Genomic DNA, 17,471 nt, shown 5'->3' on the forward strand with positions numbered 1-17,471 from the left:
TCTCTGTGTCCTTCTACAGGAACATTTTTGACTAAAAGACAAGGATCATGGTCTTCAGTAGAAGAATAATGAATAAGGGTGCAAGTCAGGGAGGGAAACTATGTTTAATTTGATGTCACCAAGAAATCTCCTGACCTCCTACTTCCTGGCATCACCACATGTTCACATTTCGCAAAATTATTCAAGAATAACCTCCTGGAAGCACAAGAACAGACTATTCCCTGTGAAGGGAAAGGATGAGGGCAGAACAACATGGGCTCTTCTATGATTCTATGAAAATCAGGATCCCACTGCGATATTAGGATTAAAACTGAACACAGACAGAGGCTGAATCTGTAAAGAGATGCACCATCTGATATCAAATGGAGGGAGGAACAGAAAGTAGAAAATCAGAAATATTGGTAAGCCCTCAAAAACATTTCAAAAGAAGCTTGAATATAATTTTGAAATCCATTTCCACATATTAAACAGTGAAAAAGTTCACGAAATAGAATAAGGGGCACCATACTGTAAAATAATGTAAAAGACTAAGACCACAAGCATAATAGTGTAGATATGGCACTTAGGGACCTTGTTTAGTGGTGAACTTGGCACTACTAGGTTTATGGTTGGACTCAACGATCTTAAAGGACTTTTCTGACCTAACTGATTCTATGTTTCTATAAAAACTTAAATTAGAGGATCTATCAAGGAACAAGTAAGTAATAAAGGAAAGACTTAATAAAGAGGAAAATGCAGCAGAAACCAAGATAAAAGCAGCCAGCTCACACAACCTACAAATAATCTGTCAATGATTTGATGTTGACACTATACTCGGGACTCTCGGCTTTTACTCATTCCCTGGCTTGCCAAAAGGGCTTTATTTTTTAGTTCTGGGCTTATAGCTATTAAAATCCATATAACAATATATATTTACCTTGCACTTTATGACTTACAGCAAAAGATCCCTTGTCACTATGGTCTCACAGTTGAGAGGAGACATCCTTATGTGTGCATGAGGGCCTAGGAAGCATTTGCACTGAAAATGTCCTTAGGTTTACAGTAATAAAGAATGCGTAGTATGACTGAAGGGGGTATTGCTGAGTGTCTGGGGGGCCAAGGGAGCAAGAGAAGTCATTCCTGAAAGACCTTGGAAGGAAGGTAAAATCCTTAGAACTACACACTGACTTGAAGAGCAACAGGGCTAATTTGCTGATGGTTTAGCTATTGTCAGGCTTCAGTGAAAGCCACAGAAAACCTTTAAAAGGCCTATAAAAAGGGCCTGTTTTAAAGAGGCTGTCATTGCTGAAAGGAAAAATAATAGACTAATGGGACTAATTCTAGGCCCAGCAGGTCTGGAGGTCCCTGCAGAACAGAAAGGGAAAGCAATCATGTCAGATGAAAAAGAACTTGTAAGGGAAGAATATTCTGCCGGGTACCATCAAGCCAATTGTGGACTAATGCACATCCTTCATTGCTGTCACTAATTTAAATAGGCTGAACATTCAATCATTGTTATTACATTATCTTTGTAGCTGAAGGTCGAACACATGGGCACTGAAACCTTACTATTTCTCTTGTGCAGGGAAAAATACATATGCCCCCATATTTGGTATGTAATATTGTACATTGTAAGCGGAATATTTACTAGTAATTAAAACTGAAAGATGTACCTGAGTAAAAGAAAGTAGAAAATGCTTTGGTTGGGTGGCAATCTTCATCCAGTGAGTAGGGATACTCATTAGAGCAAGGTAAGGAATGATATGCTCCCTCTCATAGAGCTTTCCAGTGTGGACATACACATATGACACGCTGCACCAAGGCTGTGGTCACCAGTGAGCAGTTCTTTTTGCTGTGGCTCCTGTGATTATTTCTCATAAAATTGTATGATGGAAAACAACAGAAGACCCTATGGAGCTCTTTCTTTATTTATGCACTCCGTGATGCAGATGTTGAAAACAAAAATCAGAAAATAGATTTATTACCAGGAAATCTAGTCATAATTCTATAACTCCAAGAACTATCTCTGTTCTATAAGTTTCTTAAAGAATCACATAATAATTCAGGTTGGAAGGAATTTAGGTCATTGAGGTGGACCTCCCACAGCAGCGCCAGCTTCCAGTTTAATGAGGTTGCTCAGGGACTTTTCCAAGAAAGTTTCGAGTATCTCCAAGGATGGCAACTCAACAACTTTTCTAGGTAACTATTCCAGCATTTCTCATCCTTACTATCAGAAATGTTTTCTTTTTATCTATCTAGAAGATTTAATATTTCTATATTGACAACAAAAATTGCCAAGTACGGTCTTCTCAACCGCCCAAACAAATAAATTTAAACAAACAAATGCCCAGCTATTTGTTAAAATTTGCAGTGTAACCTGGAATAAAATAATACATTTTTAATAGCATATGCTTTGCAATAAAACAAAATTCAAGGACCCTTAGGATTTCTGAGTTATTACTTTCCCAATTTGAAGAATGGGAACAGAGATGACATATCACAGCTTACCATCCTGCTTTTTAAACAAACAAACAAAAATCTTTCTTTGGGTTCTTCTAAAATGGGAGTTTTCATGCTCCTTGTTGCAGCTCCATCTCCAAGACAGGACATATATTATGCTTCATTAGCACTCACCAAACATTCACTGAAGTAGAATCAGATAACATGTAAGTAATTATTAAAATTATAATTATTTCTATATGTGCCTTAAAAAGACAAAGTTCTGCTACAAGCTACACAGCAGAGAACAGCACAATGGTTTCTGTCAAACGTAAGCAATAATAAGACACAAACTTCATAGGCATCAGCTGTTCAAGGAGGAAGAGAGGAAGTAAGAGGACTTCACATTTTTATCTCTTGATCTCTGTCCCAGCACTGGGCTATCCAAATCACAATCCCACAAGCACTGGGTAGAGAACTGCTGTGGAGACCTGGAGAAGGCTGCAGAGTGGTGTCCTGATCCCAGCAGCATGAAGATAAATAAGTCCCACACTACACACTGGAATCACCTTGCCCTCCTTCTCCCCTGCCACCCAGCCTGGGGTTTATGGTGACCTCAGAGTCAGGTGGCAGTGGGGGACAACCAAATAGACAAAAGTGCAGAGAGAGATGGCCCTGGCACAAGAAAGTGATACACAGCAAACAATAATTATTGTGGATCCAAGCAGCACAAAAAACTGTCCTTCTGTACGTGACTGGCTTTAAGTAAGTTAAGTATCCATGCCTGTGCTGTGACAGTGCTTAGAGTGACCATATACAAATTAATTCATATAATGTCATTGTGTCTTTTGTTATCAAAAAATATGAGCTATTCAGCAATTGCCAAGATGAGAAGTACTGGGATAGAAGAATGTGATATTTTCTATGACCACAGAAGTTTCCTGAATTAATTTCTGTTTGGACAAGAACATCTCTCTAAGAAGACATTGACTTGTAAGGGTGCCAGTTACGGTAAAATTATCACAAACTTCAAGAAATAATTCAGCTGATTACTAACCTCCATAATTAAAAATGTAAGCCAAACTTATAACCTGAAATAATTTTTCAGCTTCCAGTCTCTACTTTTTTTAAACTTGGGTATTCTAAAATGAAGGTCTTATTATCAAACTTTGGTTCCTCGTGTAAAGCTACCCTGAAGTAATTTTTCTTACTCCTTAGGGGTCTCAATGGATTAGTTGTCCTTATTATTTTAATAAGTGGGTTCTGTCCTTACAGCTGTTGATGTTTTCACCACTTGATGATTCCTCAAGGACATTTACATAATAGTTCACTTGAATTGCGCTTATTATTTCAGCAGCTGAAGCAGGGCACACCATGGTAACAGGCTCACAATTACTTCTGTGATCCCTGACAGAGCTACAGCGATCATCGTTATGTGAATGGGATGAATGCATTAAGTGACAATCTCAGGTACAAAACCTGGTAGATGATTGTATAAATACACATCACAGTCTTCCATCTTAAATTCAAAATCATCTGAGACAAAACACTAACTGGACCAAATATTTTTATTTTCCTTCACCATTAAAGTTATGCATGTGTATAAAGATGTTACCTGGTGTTATCCCATAGAAAGAATGATGCACTAGGGATCTAGGGATATAAAAATATAAAAGCAGATATTTTCAGCCTTAAACAGTATTCTTTTTTTCCATTTCTCTCACTCAAGCACAAATGCTGCTCTGAGGCACACTACAGAATGAATTACAGAGGAGACTGCTGCACCACTGCAGTAAAGGGAGTTGGATTGGCACCTGAATATCTAATTTTGAAAAATACAGACTGCTCCTAACCCTTTGGGAAAGTATAATATACTCCACCCAAGGCAAGGAGGACCCTGTGTGGCTCCCACTGCTAATGTGTGTCACTTCCATTGCTTCTACGCTAACGAATTTCCAAAGTATCTGCAAGAGGTTTCAAATGAATTGCAAATTTCAAAGCAATACCCAGGGAAGCACTGAAATTCAATTGGTGAAAAAACCCTCAGGTGTGAACCCCATAGTCTGGTAAACTTGAGTGAAGCTTTCAGGAAAGTTGACTGAATGTTCGCAAAATCAATATCACTATGCTCTAAGCTGAAAATACCATTGTGAAGTGTAATATTTGGTATAAATCCAGAGGACACTTATGGAAATACGTCTGCTAACTGAAGCTGGTCAGAACAATCATATATGACTTTATAATTGTAATTCATGGAGTCAACAAACTATCTCTAAAAAACTCTAGTGATATACCAGTGAAGATGCTGAGCACAATTTTTTCCAGTTCAACATGATGAGGGGCATAAATAGAGAAGACTTGTGAAAACTAAGCTTAGCATGTGCCTTGGGATATTCAACAGCTAGCTTTTTGGGATGCTGCTGCTGAAATCCTTCTAAGCCAAAATCCTTCAGAGATCAGCTCTGCCAAACCTTGGCCAAGGAAGCCATTACTTCCATCCCCTACTGGCGATCGGATCAAATCAAGTCCTGAGAGCTGGCAAGTGCACCCATCAGCTGCAGGGAATGAACTGTGGCATAGCTAGGTCTCTCCTCCTTCCCTGCCTTTGCTGCCTGTTCCTGTTCAGTCAAAGACTCCTGTTGGGGCTGTGTGTGTTTCCAGTTCTTTTGCAGAATGCAGAAATGTGACTTCACTCATGCTAAGCAAATAATACGCCCTCCCTGCTCAGGACTTGACTCTTTGTGCTAATATCTGCAGCCCGCAGGACTGAACCCAAGCTTATTCATGGCGAACACAGCTTGAAAGTTGGCACCCTAATGTGTAGAGGATTTATGGCACATGAGCGTGCATAACAGAATCAGATTGTTATTCCAAGAAATGGGACCTAATCTCATTCCGACAAAGCTAGTGGTAATTTTCCTAATTAACGCATTGGGAGCAGTCCTCAGGAACTATACTGAAATGTAGTTTTCATTAGCCTCCACAGGGCTGCAGTTTTACAATGTGGTAATTATTCAAATATCATTTCATTGTAAAAATTATAGTTTTAAGCTGTGTCATGGGTTTTGACATCTGAAAAATTCATGATACATTTTACTACATGTTCCTGCTCAGGTGTTAATGTGCAAAATCCTACACATGCAACAAAATACAATAAAACTTCTGACTTAAGATATTAATTAGGTGATTAAACTGTCACACAAGATTTGTTCGCCCTTTGTAAACAAGCAGCTCAGTCCTCACAATTTACAAGCAGAACAAATCATAAAACAAAAGGCTTGGTTCACTATAAAAACCACTAAGGTTTTGCACAAGGCCAAAGCAGCCATGGAAAATTGGTTTTCCACAGCTCACTCAGTCTTGAATAGGCTCTGTTTTGAAGAAGATTTTTTATTGAGTGAAGCCAAAACTCATTATAGCTAAGACCTTTAGGAACAACGTGTGTTTGGTCCATTATTTTTAATGTCATCAACATCACATTTTAATCTCATGTATTAAAGTGTGAAGAGCACAAAGATATATTTGCATTTTATTGCCAGGCTGAAAGAAGGAGATCATGGTGGACTTCTAGTAAAATGTGTACCATGGGACAAGGAAAATGATTATTCATTATTTCTCATAGGATAAGACGTGGGTAAAGAGCAGGTTTATGGCTAGGGGAAATGGATTTTTGTAGGGTGTGCTATTGAATTGTGGAACTCATTATCACTGAATCTTGATGCAGTCAACACATAAATAGCCCTAGATAAATTTGAAGGACAGAAGATTAAACATAGCATTACAGGTGCTGCTTAAGATATCTCTCAACCAGTGACTGCCAGAAGCCGGGAAGCCCTGAGCACCCCTCAGTCTGGCCCTGCTGTGGGCAGCACATAGGACCAGAGACCTACTGAGCCGTCTTACAATATGAATTGTGATACATTCCTCTTTTCTTACACTGTTAAGATCCTAGCTGGTATCAGAAACAACTTAGAGGGCTACACTTGATTTATTGTTAATTTTTTACATAGTGTTAATAGACAAAACTATGTCACCTGATCCAAGCTACATTAAAGTTATATGTCTTCAGTAGCTTCTCTGGCCATTGGACTGATCTAGTTTATTTTTCCAGGATTATCATAGAGAAATTCTTCTAAACCATAGTCCATGCACCTGAATAATAATAGAATACAGGCTAGGCAACCCGCATTTACAAGTGGCGCAATTTATGAACCACACAAGAAACACCAGCTACTCATCCAGATCTTAGTAGAGACATGATCTCATGGAGTCACAGTGCTTAAATTCAGAAGTGTCATTTGTGATCACCTAATCTGATCTACTTATCACAGGCCATTACCTTTGTACTGAGCTCAATAACTTTGTGTTTGACTTAAATACATCTTCCAGAATGACATCCCATCTTAATATGAAAATGAGAGATGGGGAATCCATTTGTCTCCTTCATCATGTATTTCAATGATTAATCACTCTTTCTATTGAAAACAGGCATAGAATTACTACTTTGAATTTGGCTGGTGACAGCTTCCAGCCATTGCTTCGTTAATACTCAGAATTTTCTTAGCGTGAATATGCTCACACATTTGAATGAGGTCACCTCTGAGTCTTGTTTTTAATTCAGTAACGTGCCAATTTCTTTATTCCTCATGGGATGAGATATTCCTTACAGCTCATGAATCATTTTGATATATCTTTCCCTTGCTCTCTCATATCTTTCAACAGGTTTTTTTAAATATGAATATGAACCGAGTACAATATTTCCTTTCTGTGCAGAGAAGACATCTCCACAATCCGATCATGAATCTGTTTATCAATCGACATCTTACTATTGATTGGAGCACACAAACTGGATTCCTTTGAATGAAATAAAATCACAGAAGACGACTAACAGTTACTACATGAGGGCATCTTTAATATCCAGATTCCCAAGTCAAGAAAAATTTCTTAGTGAAACATGCTGACTGTCAATCTGTGGCCTTTTGAAAGCTGCATTATCACCTGACCCAGGCTCCTGTAACTATAAAGTGGAATAAAACCTTTTTAACCCTAATACAGAGGGAAAAAGAGTGCTTGCTGCATTACTGCCATAGCAATTCCATTCATTACCAAAACTTAAATTTTCAAATAATTATGTCACTTCAATGTCAAAAAAATTAATTTCATGCTACAGTCCTTTCTTCTCCAGGGGCTAATCAAAGCAAATTCTTAGCCCTTAGAACCACCGTAGGCATAGGAAAAACATTATTCTATAGCTACAGTGGTGAGATAGATGAGTACTGAGATAAAAAAGAGCATGGGCCGCGCTGTTAGTTCAAATCTACTGAATTTTGCGAATGTTGATTCTTACCCTTACTGATGTTTAATAATGCCAATCTAAATGCATTATTGAATTGAAAATCTGAGCTCTCCAAAATGTGCCTTATTTATTTTTGAACTTATTCCTTTATAGCAACAGAGACACGTGGTTTCTCGTAAGTGACAGGCACTGCATTCCTTTTGCTGCTCAGGATTCTTATCATGCTTTCAGACAATTTAATTTCTTCCATTTGTAAAATCTATTACCAGAGAAAGGACTGCAAGCAAAACCCGATGACTGGAATCAGAACTGTTTTGGCAACACAGGAATACTTCACTGACACATATTAAACTCAGGAATCCCATTAAAATAATGATATTTACTTAATTTTAGGAAGCAGTACTTGAGAAATATCAGGAAAAAGCTAGGAGATATATACATTTGTTATATTGCTATGAACGATTTCTGTAAGAAACACTTAAACTTGAATTAATTTGATGTTTTGATTGTTGGGAATGCCCTAAGTAAGTGTGACCATATTAAATGTCTAAGGGCTGATTAACCAGAGAGACTAAAGAAAGCAATTGCAAGAAAAGCATCTTCATGTAAAGAGGTATTTTCTAGCCAGGTTCTCAAAAAAGTATCTACTTTAAATCAGTTGTGAAAGCAGCATTTGTCAGTAATCTAAATGGGACTATTAAACTGATGCTAGTAAATAAGAAAATACAAAAAAAAATTTGTGACTCCATAAATAAGAATTTGCAGAATGATCCAGAGAAAGTAACAGCCCTTTCCAGACTTGGAAATTTATGAACATATGATACTCTATTGACTGGAGCATTTATGGCACCTTCAATAGGTCTAATTAATGAAAGTGTTCACAGAATTAAACATAGTACTTAGCAGGATGACATTATGATACAGTTCTTTGTAAACATCTCCACATCCAAACGTTTTCATGCTCATGCAGTGGCCTACTGAGGAGCCTACTGCTTCTCCTAGTGAAGTCAGTGTGTGTTTCTTATTAGCTTTAGGTATCATGCCCAGCAGAGTCTGAAATGGATCTGTAGGTACTGATGGGGAAATTGAATCCTAAGCAGATACATTATGGCAAAAAAAGGCTAATACTATTTTTTAACATGTTAAAAGAAAAGAGCTTTTGCTTCTTGATGAGATCATTATAGAATAATATGTTCCTGTCTACTACTGGTTTTTTTAAAAGATGTTAAAAAAGATGGACAGAAAAGGAATAAAAAAAGCCATAAAGCTCAGGCATAAGATAATGGCTTAAAGAAAGAAACATAAGGGGTCAGATCATCTTGCTTTATAGGGAAAAGGACTGTGAAGAGACTGAAAACTAAAATAGAGAAAGACACAAGGAAAACCAGGAGATGGACTTAGAAGGCAGAGAAATTCAAATTCAAAACTAGACATCATTTCTCTACAAAGATTTGTGGTATTTTGATCTCTCAGTACCTTAAGGTGAAGATTAGATACCCTTCTAGAAAATTTCTAGGAAAATAAGAATCATTTATCCAAATATTTGTTAGAATGTAAGAGCAACTGCGTATTTGTTTAATAAAAGAAAGAAAGAGACTTTATGATTTACTCTTCTGTTCTGTCCACCTGCAAATGTACAAAGGTCAGTGGAGCAAGAATTTCAGTTAAAGGTTATCAAAGTTTTCTGGCTCAATTAATCTTATAGCCAGACTTTCACTGTCAACCAGGCATCTAACAAAGTAGTTTCAGATATACTTCATGAAAGAAGGGAATATGATCCTAATCTATAAATCTAAGAGCTCGAAGTTGTTATCTTTAAAGTCATATTGTTACATTTGCAGTACTCTCTTCAAATTATATGAGCTTATGTTGCGTATACACTGCAATATTTTAACACAACAGCCTCAAAAGGAGATTAATTGACAGTCTTAGTTTTCTTGTTTTGTGAGTTTCAGTCAGCACCAAAATGTTACTTATGCTTTAGAGACATGTTAGAATACCCAGAACAGCAAAACTCTTTGGGTTAGCAGCTGGATTTCTACTAAGAACCATAATATAAATGTGGTATTATAAATTCTGAAATGTTAGGTAATGAAATATTTCCAATTCTAAAATTAACTTAATTTTAAAAGCTACCAGCCTTTGGAAGCTGATACGCTATAATAATCTGCAGAATACAACTGTGGCTAGCAAAAGCAGTGCATATTCATCTGTCAGTGTAGATTCCTACTTGAATCTTCTCCAGAAAGGAAGTGATTCACCTTTCAGCTTACAAGCTCATTTGTTCCCCAAGAACATCCCTCAGTCTACTCTCCTTTTCACCTTTCAGATATAAACATCTTTCATGTGTTCAGAGAAGCTGTAATCTGTAGGTTACCAACACTATGATCCATCCAGACTTCATCTAACAGCTTCTCTGGAGGAATACAAGAAATCCACTCCAAAACCCCACACTTCAAAGAACTTCTGAACAATTTTAATTTAAGTTTAAAATACAAGATGAAAATTCACTCCTAGCCAGTCCCATTAGGCTGCTGAACTGGAAGTTTCCATTTAATATGATTTTCCATGTTTGGTTATTGCAATGGCTAGATACCATGGAGACACTGACAAAGGAAGGTGGCTTTTCCTATTTTTTTCATTTTCTGGCTGAAGTTAAGAGCCCTTCCATCACTTGACTCTAATAGTATTTGGCTGAACAGGAAATCAGAAGTCAGACAGGGATTTTTTAGGCTGCCTAGGAAAGAGAAAAGTGAGTTGCTGCTTTAATTGGTTGTTGAATTAGCTCATAGGAATACTAGCTCATGGTCTTTTCAGGTTCTGTGGTTTAATAAGATTTGCTTTTACTTCTTTGTCTGACAGTTTATTGGAAAAGATGCATTTCTTCTGGACTTAGTGATTACATACAAACTCCAGACATTAAAAAAGAAACAACTATCCAAAGCAATAAACATAAATAGTATAAGCTCCTAGTAGCACTGGTTTTTTTACTGCCTTCTCCATGTGGCAAACACAAAGAAAGGTCTGTTTTAATTATGCTACAGAGAAAAAAAAATGAGGGAACAATAAAAATAAGAACAGGAAAAGGCAAAAAGGGACAGAACAGATATATGCCAGTCAGCAGAACCATCACTGATGTCACAGAGCTGGAACACAGGTAGTACATGGGCTTTTCTAACTTCAGAGCTGGACCAGCAAACATGGGGAGAAATTTTGTAAACAGATGCCTATTGAGCCCTGTACCTACAGTACCTATGAGCAGACACTACCAAAAATCACTTTGTATGTATTGATAATCAAAATGAAAGGTCCCTACAAAAGGAATTCTCTTTGAATGATTTTTGTTGTGAGTTGCTAAGCCAGTAGCTCCCTACCTGCATGAAATCTTACTATAACACCTTTTTCCTTGCAAACAGTAGCATTAAAGACATTTATCTGATCTCTACCCAGGCCCAAGCTGTTAACGCATTGCCACTATCTTCCATGGCACTGATTAAATCTCTGCGGAAGCAGTAGCTACCCGCACCGTACCCAGCCATATTACTTGGAGGAAGTGACTATATGGGGCATAACGTGGAGCAAATTCCCACAAAAGACAAGAACCTCCAAAAACTCTATCACCTTCTACTCTCAGCACAAAGTGCACTCACAAGCACTACACATTTAAAATAGGAGTACAGGCATTGAAATACTCACCACAAACCTGAAATTCCATGCTAGCCAAACAACCAAGTCTGCCCTAGAGACAGAAAAAGGCACATGGGGCATCAGTACATTGTTTAATCCCCCTCTTGGAAAGCTCTCCTGTACCAGAGTGAAAATAACATCTTATATCTATGTACAGTCTTTAATTTATATTTTTGCAGAGGACCACTGCTTTATTCACCAAACAACTTATCAATATCTTCCTTTCACCTCATAACTCGATGTGTGATCCATGCTTTGTTTGCTGCTGGTTATTCAATAGTGGTTTGATGGTAGAAGTATTAATTTCCACCCGGGCTTCTCAATGGTGCTCTTCACACCAATATCTCAGTACTGCACAAACGCTTATTATGTAGCTTCACAAAAATTCACAGTGGCAAAGGAAAGGTAGAGCTGCTGTCTAAAATACAGGATGTGGAGGCACAGAAAGATTAAAGTCAGAGCTATTCACTGATTTCAGATGTAGTGTCTGAGGTGTCACAGGTGTAATTTAAAAATATTTAACAATATTTCAAACAGAGGTTGCAACATCAGTCGCAGGTGTGACTACTAAGAAAATTGTATTTAGAATTCAAAAGGTGGTCATTAAAAATTAGATAATTAGAAGCTTTTAGACTATTAGAGGTTCCACATAGAGAGATCACAGAACAGGTTTAAGTGGCTGTATTAGCACTAGATAGGAAAAGTCCAGTGCAACAGTGCATTATTTCAGTCACGTGACCTTCTTTTACTCTCCCTTGCTTCATTCGTTAATGACTTCCCATCTCAAACAATAAATGAGTCAGGAATCACATGGGCATCACTTGTGTCTGTGGCACAGCCCTAGTAGCTCCCTAGAGCAAGTCCATCCTGCACAAAGCTTGAGCCAGAAATCCTGCATAAAAACAATGTGTGATCACACATGTATCAGTAGGGGAGCGTATTAAGGTTGCCAAGTAACCATCTCCCCACACTATGCCACAAATCTTTGCCCTTCATCTCTTCAGCAAACAAATGTCAGGCCCTGTCTCTCAAACCTAGTCTTTCCCTATCCTGCTTCTGTGACCCTAATTACCCCTGCTCCCAAAGGCTTCTTCATTACAGTTTCTTTGTCCAGCCAATACCAGCCTTCCCTCACTACTCCAGCTGCTATTGTCTTTGTGTTCTTTAGCATTTAGTTCATTCCATTTCCTATTTCCCCGACCAACTCTCAGTCCCAAAAGATGAGACAGGTACTGTTTAACAAAAATAAAACATGCTTAGTGAGGAAAGAAACTCCAGAGATTTTAGCTATTAAGATTTTAGCAAGTATCTCCAAAAGCAGTATAAAGGACAGCTTTTTCTAAAGCATTAAAATATTGCCAAGTTTAAGTGGATTTTTACATCAAAAAGACAGTCCACCTCTCCACCACCAAAACAACCACCTCATGGATTTCAATTATCTACTGCAGAATAGGACATGCTACTCTATTTCCAAGAAAAGAACGCCAGAATGAGCAAAACATTGTCATATTGCATAAAGTTTATCCTCAAAGCCACATAAAACATCTCAGTTGACTTTTTCACACAAAAGGTAATCAACAGGCATGCAACTCTGAAAATGTCAGATGAAGATAATAAAGCCTGACAAAGCTGTGAGCAAAACAGCTTTCTTTAAACTTTTAAATGGGCTAAGAGGAAGACTGGAAATAATAAAGTTCCTCTATACTTCAGTCTCAAGATGGTTTTCTTCTACTATTTCTCTGTAAGTGTGAATTTCACCCAAATGCAACTAATACCTTCCAAGTTTATTTTATCTATCCTCAGCATATTTTTCCTTTATCATCGTTTATTGTCCTTATTGTGATAAATCATTAAATAACAATAAATTTTAGTTGCAAAACCAAGAAATTATGAACCTGATATTAAGAACTCACTCCTTGTTTGAAAGCCAGCAGTATTTTATGTTATAGTCCTAAATCAAACATACCTATGGATATGCTTGACTATATAGAGAAAAATGGTCCATGGTCTTCTCCAAGAGGTGTGAGACAAAAGCCATGATGAAACAGCTGGTAACCAGCAAACACTCACAATAAATTTTGTCAACCCAAAGAACAGCAAAAATAGCAAAACCAAGTTAAAATAATTGTGTGCATGTCACTGCAAACAGAGTAAAGTGAATTATGGCCTTTACAGCATACTTTTCTTGTCTCTTTCTTGTTACACTTTATTTTACTGTTCAGAAAACTGCAGTCAACAAACCACATCAGAAACATGCCAGCATACATCTCATTTCAATGGTATACTTGGAGGATGCTTTCAAACTAGTCCACTTGGCCTTGGAATGACTTGTGATTTAGATCTGCTGAATATTGGCACTTTTGTTTTTCCAGGAAAATTTCATTGTGAACCTCTGAGGTGCACTGGATAGCATTGTCCCCACCTGTCTAATCTAATTCCTTCTGCATCATCTACTTGTCATCTCTCATTTTGAAGGGAAAATAGGATCTGGTAATCTTCCCTCCATTGCTTTTCACTTTAAAGAGGGAAGAGCCCTTTGATTCCAGAATTGAAAGTGTACTTAGTATCCCACATCTAGACATAAACATATCAAGTCTTGTTATGTTAATAGGACACACTATTAAAATAAGCAAAAGAAGATGCTTCTTACACAACAAAGAGCCAGCCTGTGGGACTGACTACCACCAGACATTGTGGACATTGTAGAAGAAAGAAAGATCTATCAAGTCTAATGGAGTAGGAAAACTGTACCAAGACCAGGCATTTCCTAGAAGCAGTCAATGACTGGAAAGGTCCCTGGGACAGTACAGAATTTGCTTCTCCTACTCCTAGTCTTACAGTGAACTAAAGAGGAAAGAAATAAGGGAAAGAAATACAAGGGAATACAGAAGTGGAAAAAAGAACAAAAGGGTTCACAGGGGGACATCAAGCTGAACATCTCAAACAGCACTTCTGTTGACCACTCCGAACATATGCAAGGACCTGTGGTGGCTGCCCAGTGGTGATCTAGCCAGAGACAGGTCGGGAGGAGAAAATAAAAATCGGCCCATAGGCATTCAGATTCAACTCTAAGTTGCCTCCTCTAATAGCTCCTGCTGACATGTTCATCCAAGAATATAACTGAAAAGAAAATCCTGTTATCTGGTGGGGCCTTGGAAGGGGAGGATATGCAATTTACAGGATATTGGACAGATAACCCTTTGGCCTGGTCCCACGCAACAGTTCTCACAGTCTAAGGAACATGTTTTCCTCATTGAGAATTACACAATTAGTTTCCACCCCTATTTCCTCCATTTTCCACCACCAGACCTACAACGTTTTATGTATTTGCAGCACAGAACAGAGTCCAGATGCAACCAAGTCACTCCCATCACACAACCCTGCACAGCTCTAGCTCACATCTCATGGACAAGGCTGATGAGATCTCATTATGTACAATCCCCATGTCAGCATTAAGCCATTGCTTGCAGATTTCTAGGAAAAAAATATCCACAAATACCATAATACCATTATTCAGCTTCCCCACTGTGATCCTGAATGCTGCTGAAAGGAACACCATGTGCAGCCGCACAAGTATAAAAGCCTGCAGGAGACCAGGCAAGCCCTAAAGCTGCAACGTGTATATGGAATGAGCAGCAACTGAAATTACTAATGGTGACATTGTTTGCAGCTGGTTTATCAAGCCACTACCAAAGTTTAACAAGATCATTTTTAGGTAGGCTATGCTCAGCAAAAAAGCACAAATTCAGAAGCAGATAAATGCTAACAGAAATGTAACAGCAGGTTACGGCTTTATAACTGAAATGTTACATTCAGAAATGAAAGAGTAAGAAAAATTAATTCAATAAGAGAAAGATGACCATGCTTCAGATGTAAGATACAATTACTCATATCAGTACTTGTTCTTTCTCCCTATGCTTTCAGTATACAGCTAATCTTTTCATCTGCTTGATGTATTTATATTTTCTGCATAAAATTTCAGAAAAAAATACAAAAAAAAGCAGAAACATTAGAAAAACTACAAAATCATACATGCATATGTTTGTGGTCTTCTCTCTTTAAATTTCACTTTAAAATACACAGGGGTTAGTTGCTTACTGTGCTAACATCTTCTCATCTATACTTAACATGCTGTGAAAAATAAGACTGGAAGAAAGATTTTTTCACTCATATTAGGAAAATATTCTAGTAAGCATTCCTGCAAGAAAACCTTTATTGTACCCCTTCTTTCAAGGCCATGCAGATCTGTGTCAAGGTTCTGTTTTATGAGAAGAGGATGAAAATAAAATATAAAACTAGTGCTCACCTAGGGAGTACCATCCATCTTGTTATGGTTGTAGTGAGAATCTGGTGGAAAAAATAGTATGAGAGTATATAATTAAAACCTATATCATGGATTAAGAAGTTGTAATTAATGTTGTATGGGCACCACTCTTCTCTGACTTTTGAGGATTTCATCATACAGTTTGAATAATACATTCTACCGTAAGTCTTGCTGCAGGTCTGGAAGCAATAGAGATTAAAAGAAGCTAATCATGAACTAATTACTAATTAATTTTCTAAAATTGCATAGACAGAAAGTGAAAGCACTCTTAAGGCCTAAAAAGGAGTGACCAAAGGAAAAAAACAGCTTCTCTAATTAAGGCTTGTTACATTTCCTAACGTCAAAGACTAAGTGCAAACAAGCCACCCAAAATATGTAAGATAAAGCTGAATTTTTCAAGTTATTTAAGAAAGTTAAACAAGGCTGCACAGTCTCCCCACCTATGCAACAGAGCCACAAAGCACAAGCAGGGACCAAAAGATTCAGGACCAACTCCCATCTCTGCCATTTGTTTTATTTCAGTGCCAATGTAGTTCATTCACCTAGCAACAACAGTCTACCAAAAGTGCTGCATAAACATTTATTTTTGAGACATTATCTTCCCTTCTCCCTTTTCTCCAAGGAGGTAAAAAGTAAGATCCTCATTAACGAATGGAGAAAAGAACAAATGGAAAAAAAAAAAAAGAACAAAAGCTTTTCAACAATCTGGCCAAGGCCATAGAAGAAATGTCTGACGAAATTGGGATGCAAGTCCCAGTTATATCCCACTACTATCTAGAAGCAGTTAAGGAGTGCTTTGCTCAACAGTATCTACTTACAGCCCAGATATGCATGGACCTAGAGGTAGCATGAGCTGCAAATGCATTTTAACATCAATCAAGAGAGGGCTCAGCCTGTGAAATAGAACAAGTCTTAGCATTGCTCAGACATAGAAACATAGAATTGTTTGGGTTGGAAGGGAACTTAAAGATCACCTAGTTTGAACCCCCCTGCCATGGGGAGGCACAACTCCCACTAGATCAGGCTGCCCAAGGCCCCACCCAGCCTGGCCTTGAACACCTCCTGGGATGAGGCAGCCACACCTTCCCTGGGCAACCTGTTCCAGTGCCTCACCACTCTCATGGTGAAGAAATTCCTCCTTATGCCTGGTCGAAATCTGCCCCTTTCCAGTTTATACCCATTGTGCCTAGTCCTATCACTACAAGCCATTGTAAACAGCCCCTTCCCAGCTTTCTTGTAGCCCCTTCAGGTACAGGAAGGTCGCTAGAAGGTCTCCTCAGAGCCTTCTCTTCTCCAGGCTGAACAACCCCAACTTTCTCAGCCTGTCCTCATGTGAGTGGTGCTCTAGCCCTCTGATCATCCTTGTAGCCTTCCTCTGGACCTGTTCCAACAGCTCCATATCCTTCTTATGTTAAGGATACTATCCTTATGTTGAGGACTCGTACTCCCCTAAAATGTACGTGAAACACACCATCCAAAGGTGGTAATGGATCAGGAATGATACATGGAGTGTCTAATAACCACTTGTGTACGTGTCAAAGGTTTGACATGACAGTGATTGCCAGGTAATTTCTTGCACCACTTTCTCAGCACCCCCTGCCCCAAGCGCCCGGTACCCCGTCCTGAGGGAAAGCAGAGCTCCCCATCCCACCCTCCGTCTGACAGCGCCGTGCCGGCTCCCTGGGCAGGGGCTGCGGGAAAGCCGAAAGGGAGCCGCCTTCTCCAGGGGCTCGTAGGACAGGAAAA

General features: G+C 38.4%; 1 long non-coding RNA gene across 1 annotated transcript in view; it reads right to left on the bottom strand.

Moving 5' to 3' along the window:
* The window catches only part of LOC138718623 (uncharacterized), a 61,133-nt gene extending 45,298 nt beyond the window's left edge, over positions 1-15,835 (bottom strand). Inside the window, exon 1 of the long non-coding RNA XR_011337124.1 lies at positions 15,708-15,835. This is a non-coding gene — a long non-coding RNA (uncharacterized lncRNA). The remainder of the gene's footprint in view (positions 1-15,707) is intronic.
* Between the last annotated feature and the right edge of the window lie 1,636 nt (positions 15,836-17,471).

Source organism: Phaenicophaeus curvirostris, chromosome 3, assembly GCF_032191515.1.
Source record: "Phaenicophaeus curvirostris isolate KB17595 chromosome 3, BPBGC_Pcur_1.0, whole genome shotgun sequence".
In the NCBI taxonomy this organism is placed as follows: domain Eukaryota; kingdom Metazoa; phylum Chordata; class Aves; order Cuculiformes; family Cuculidae; genus Phaenicophaeus; species Phaenicophaeus curvirostris.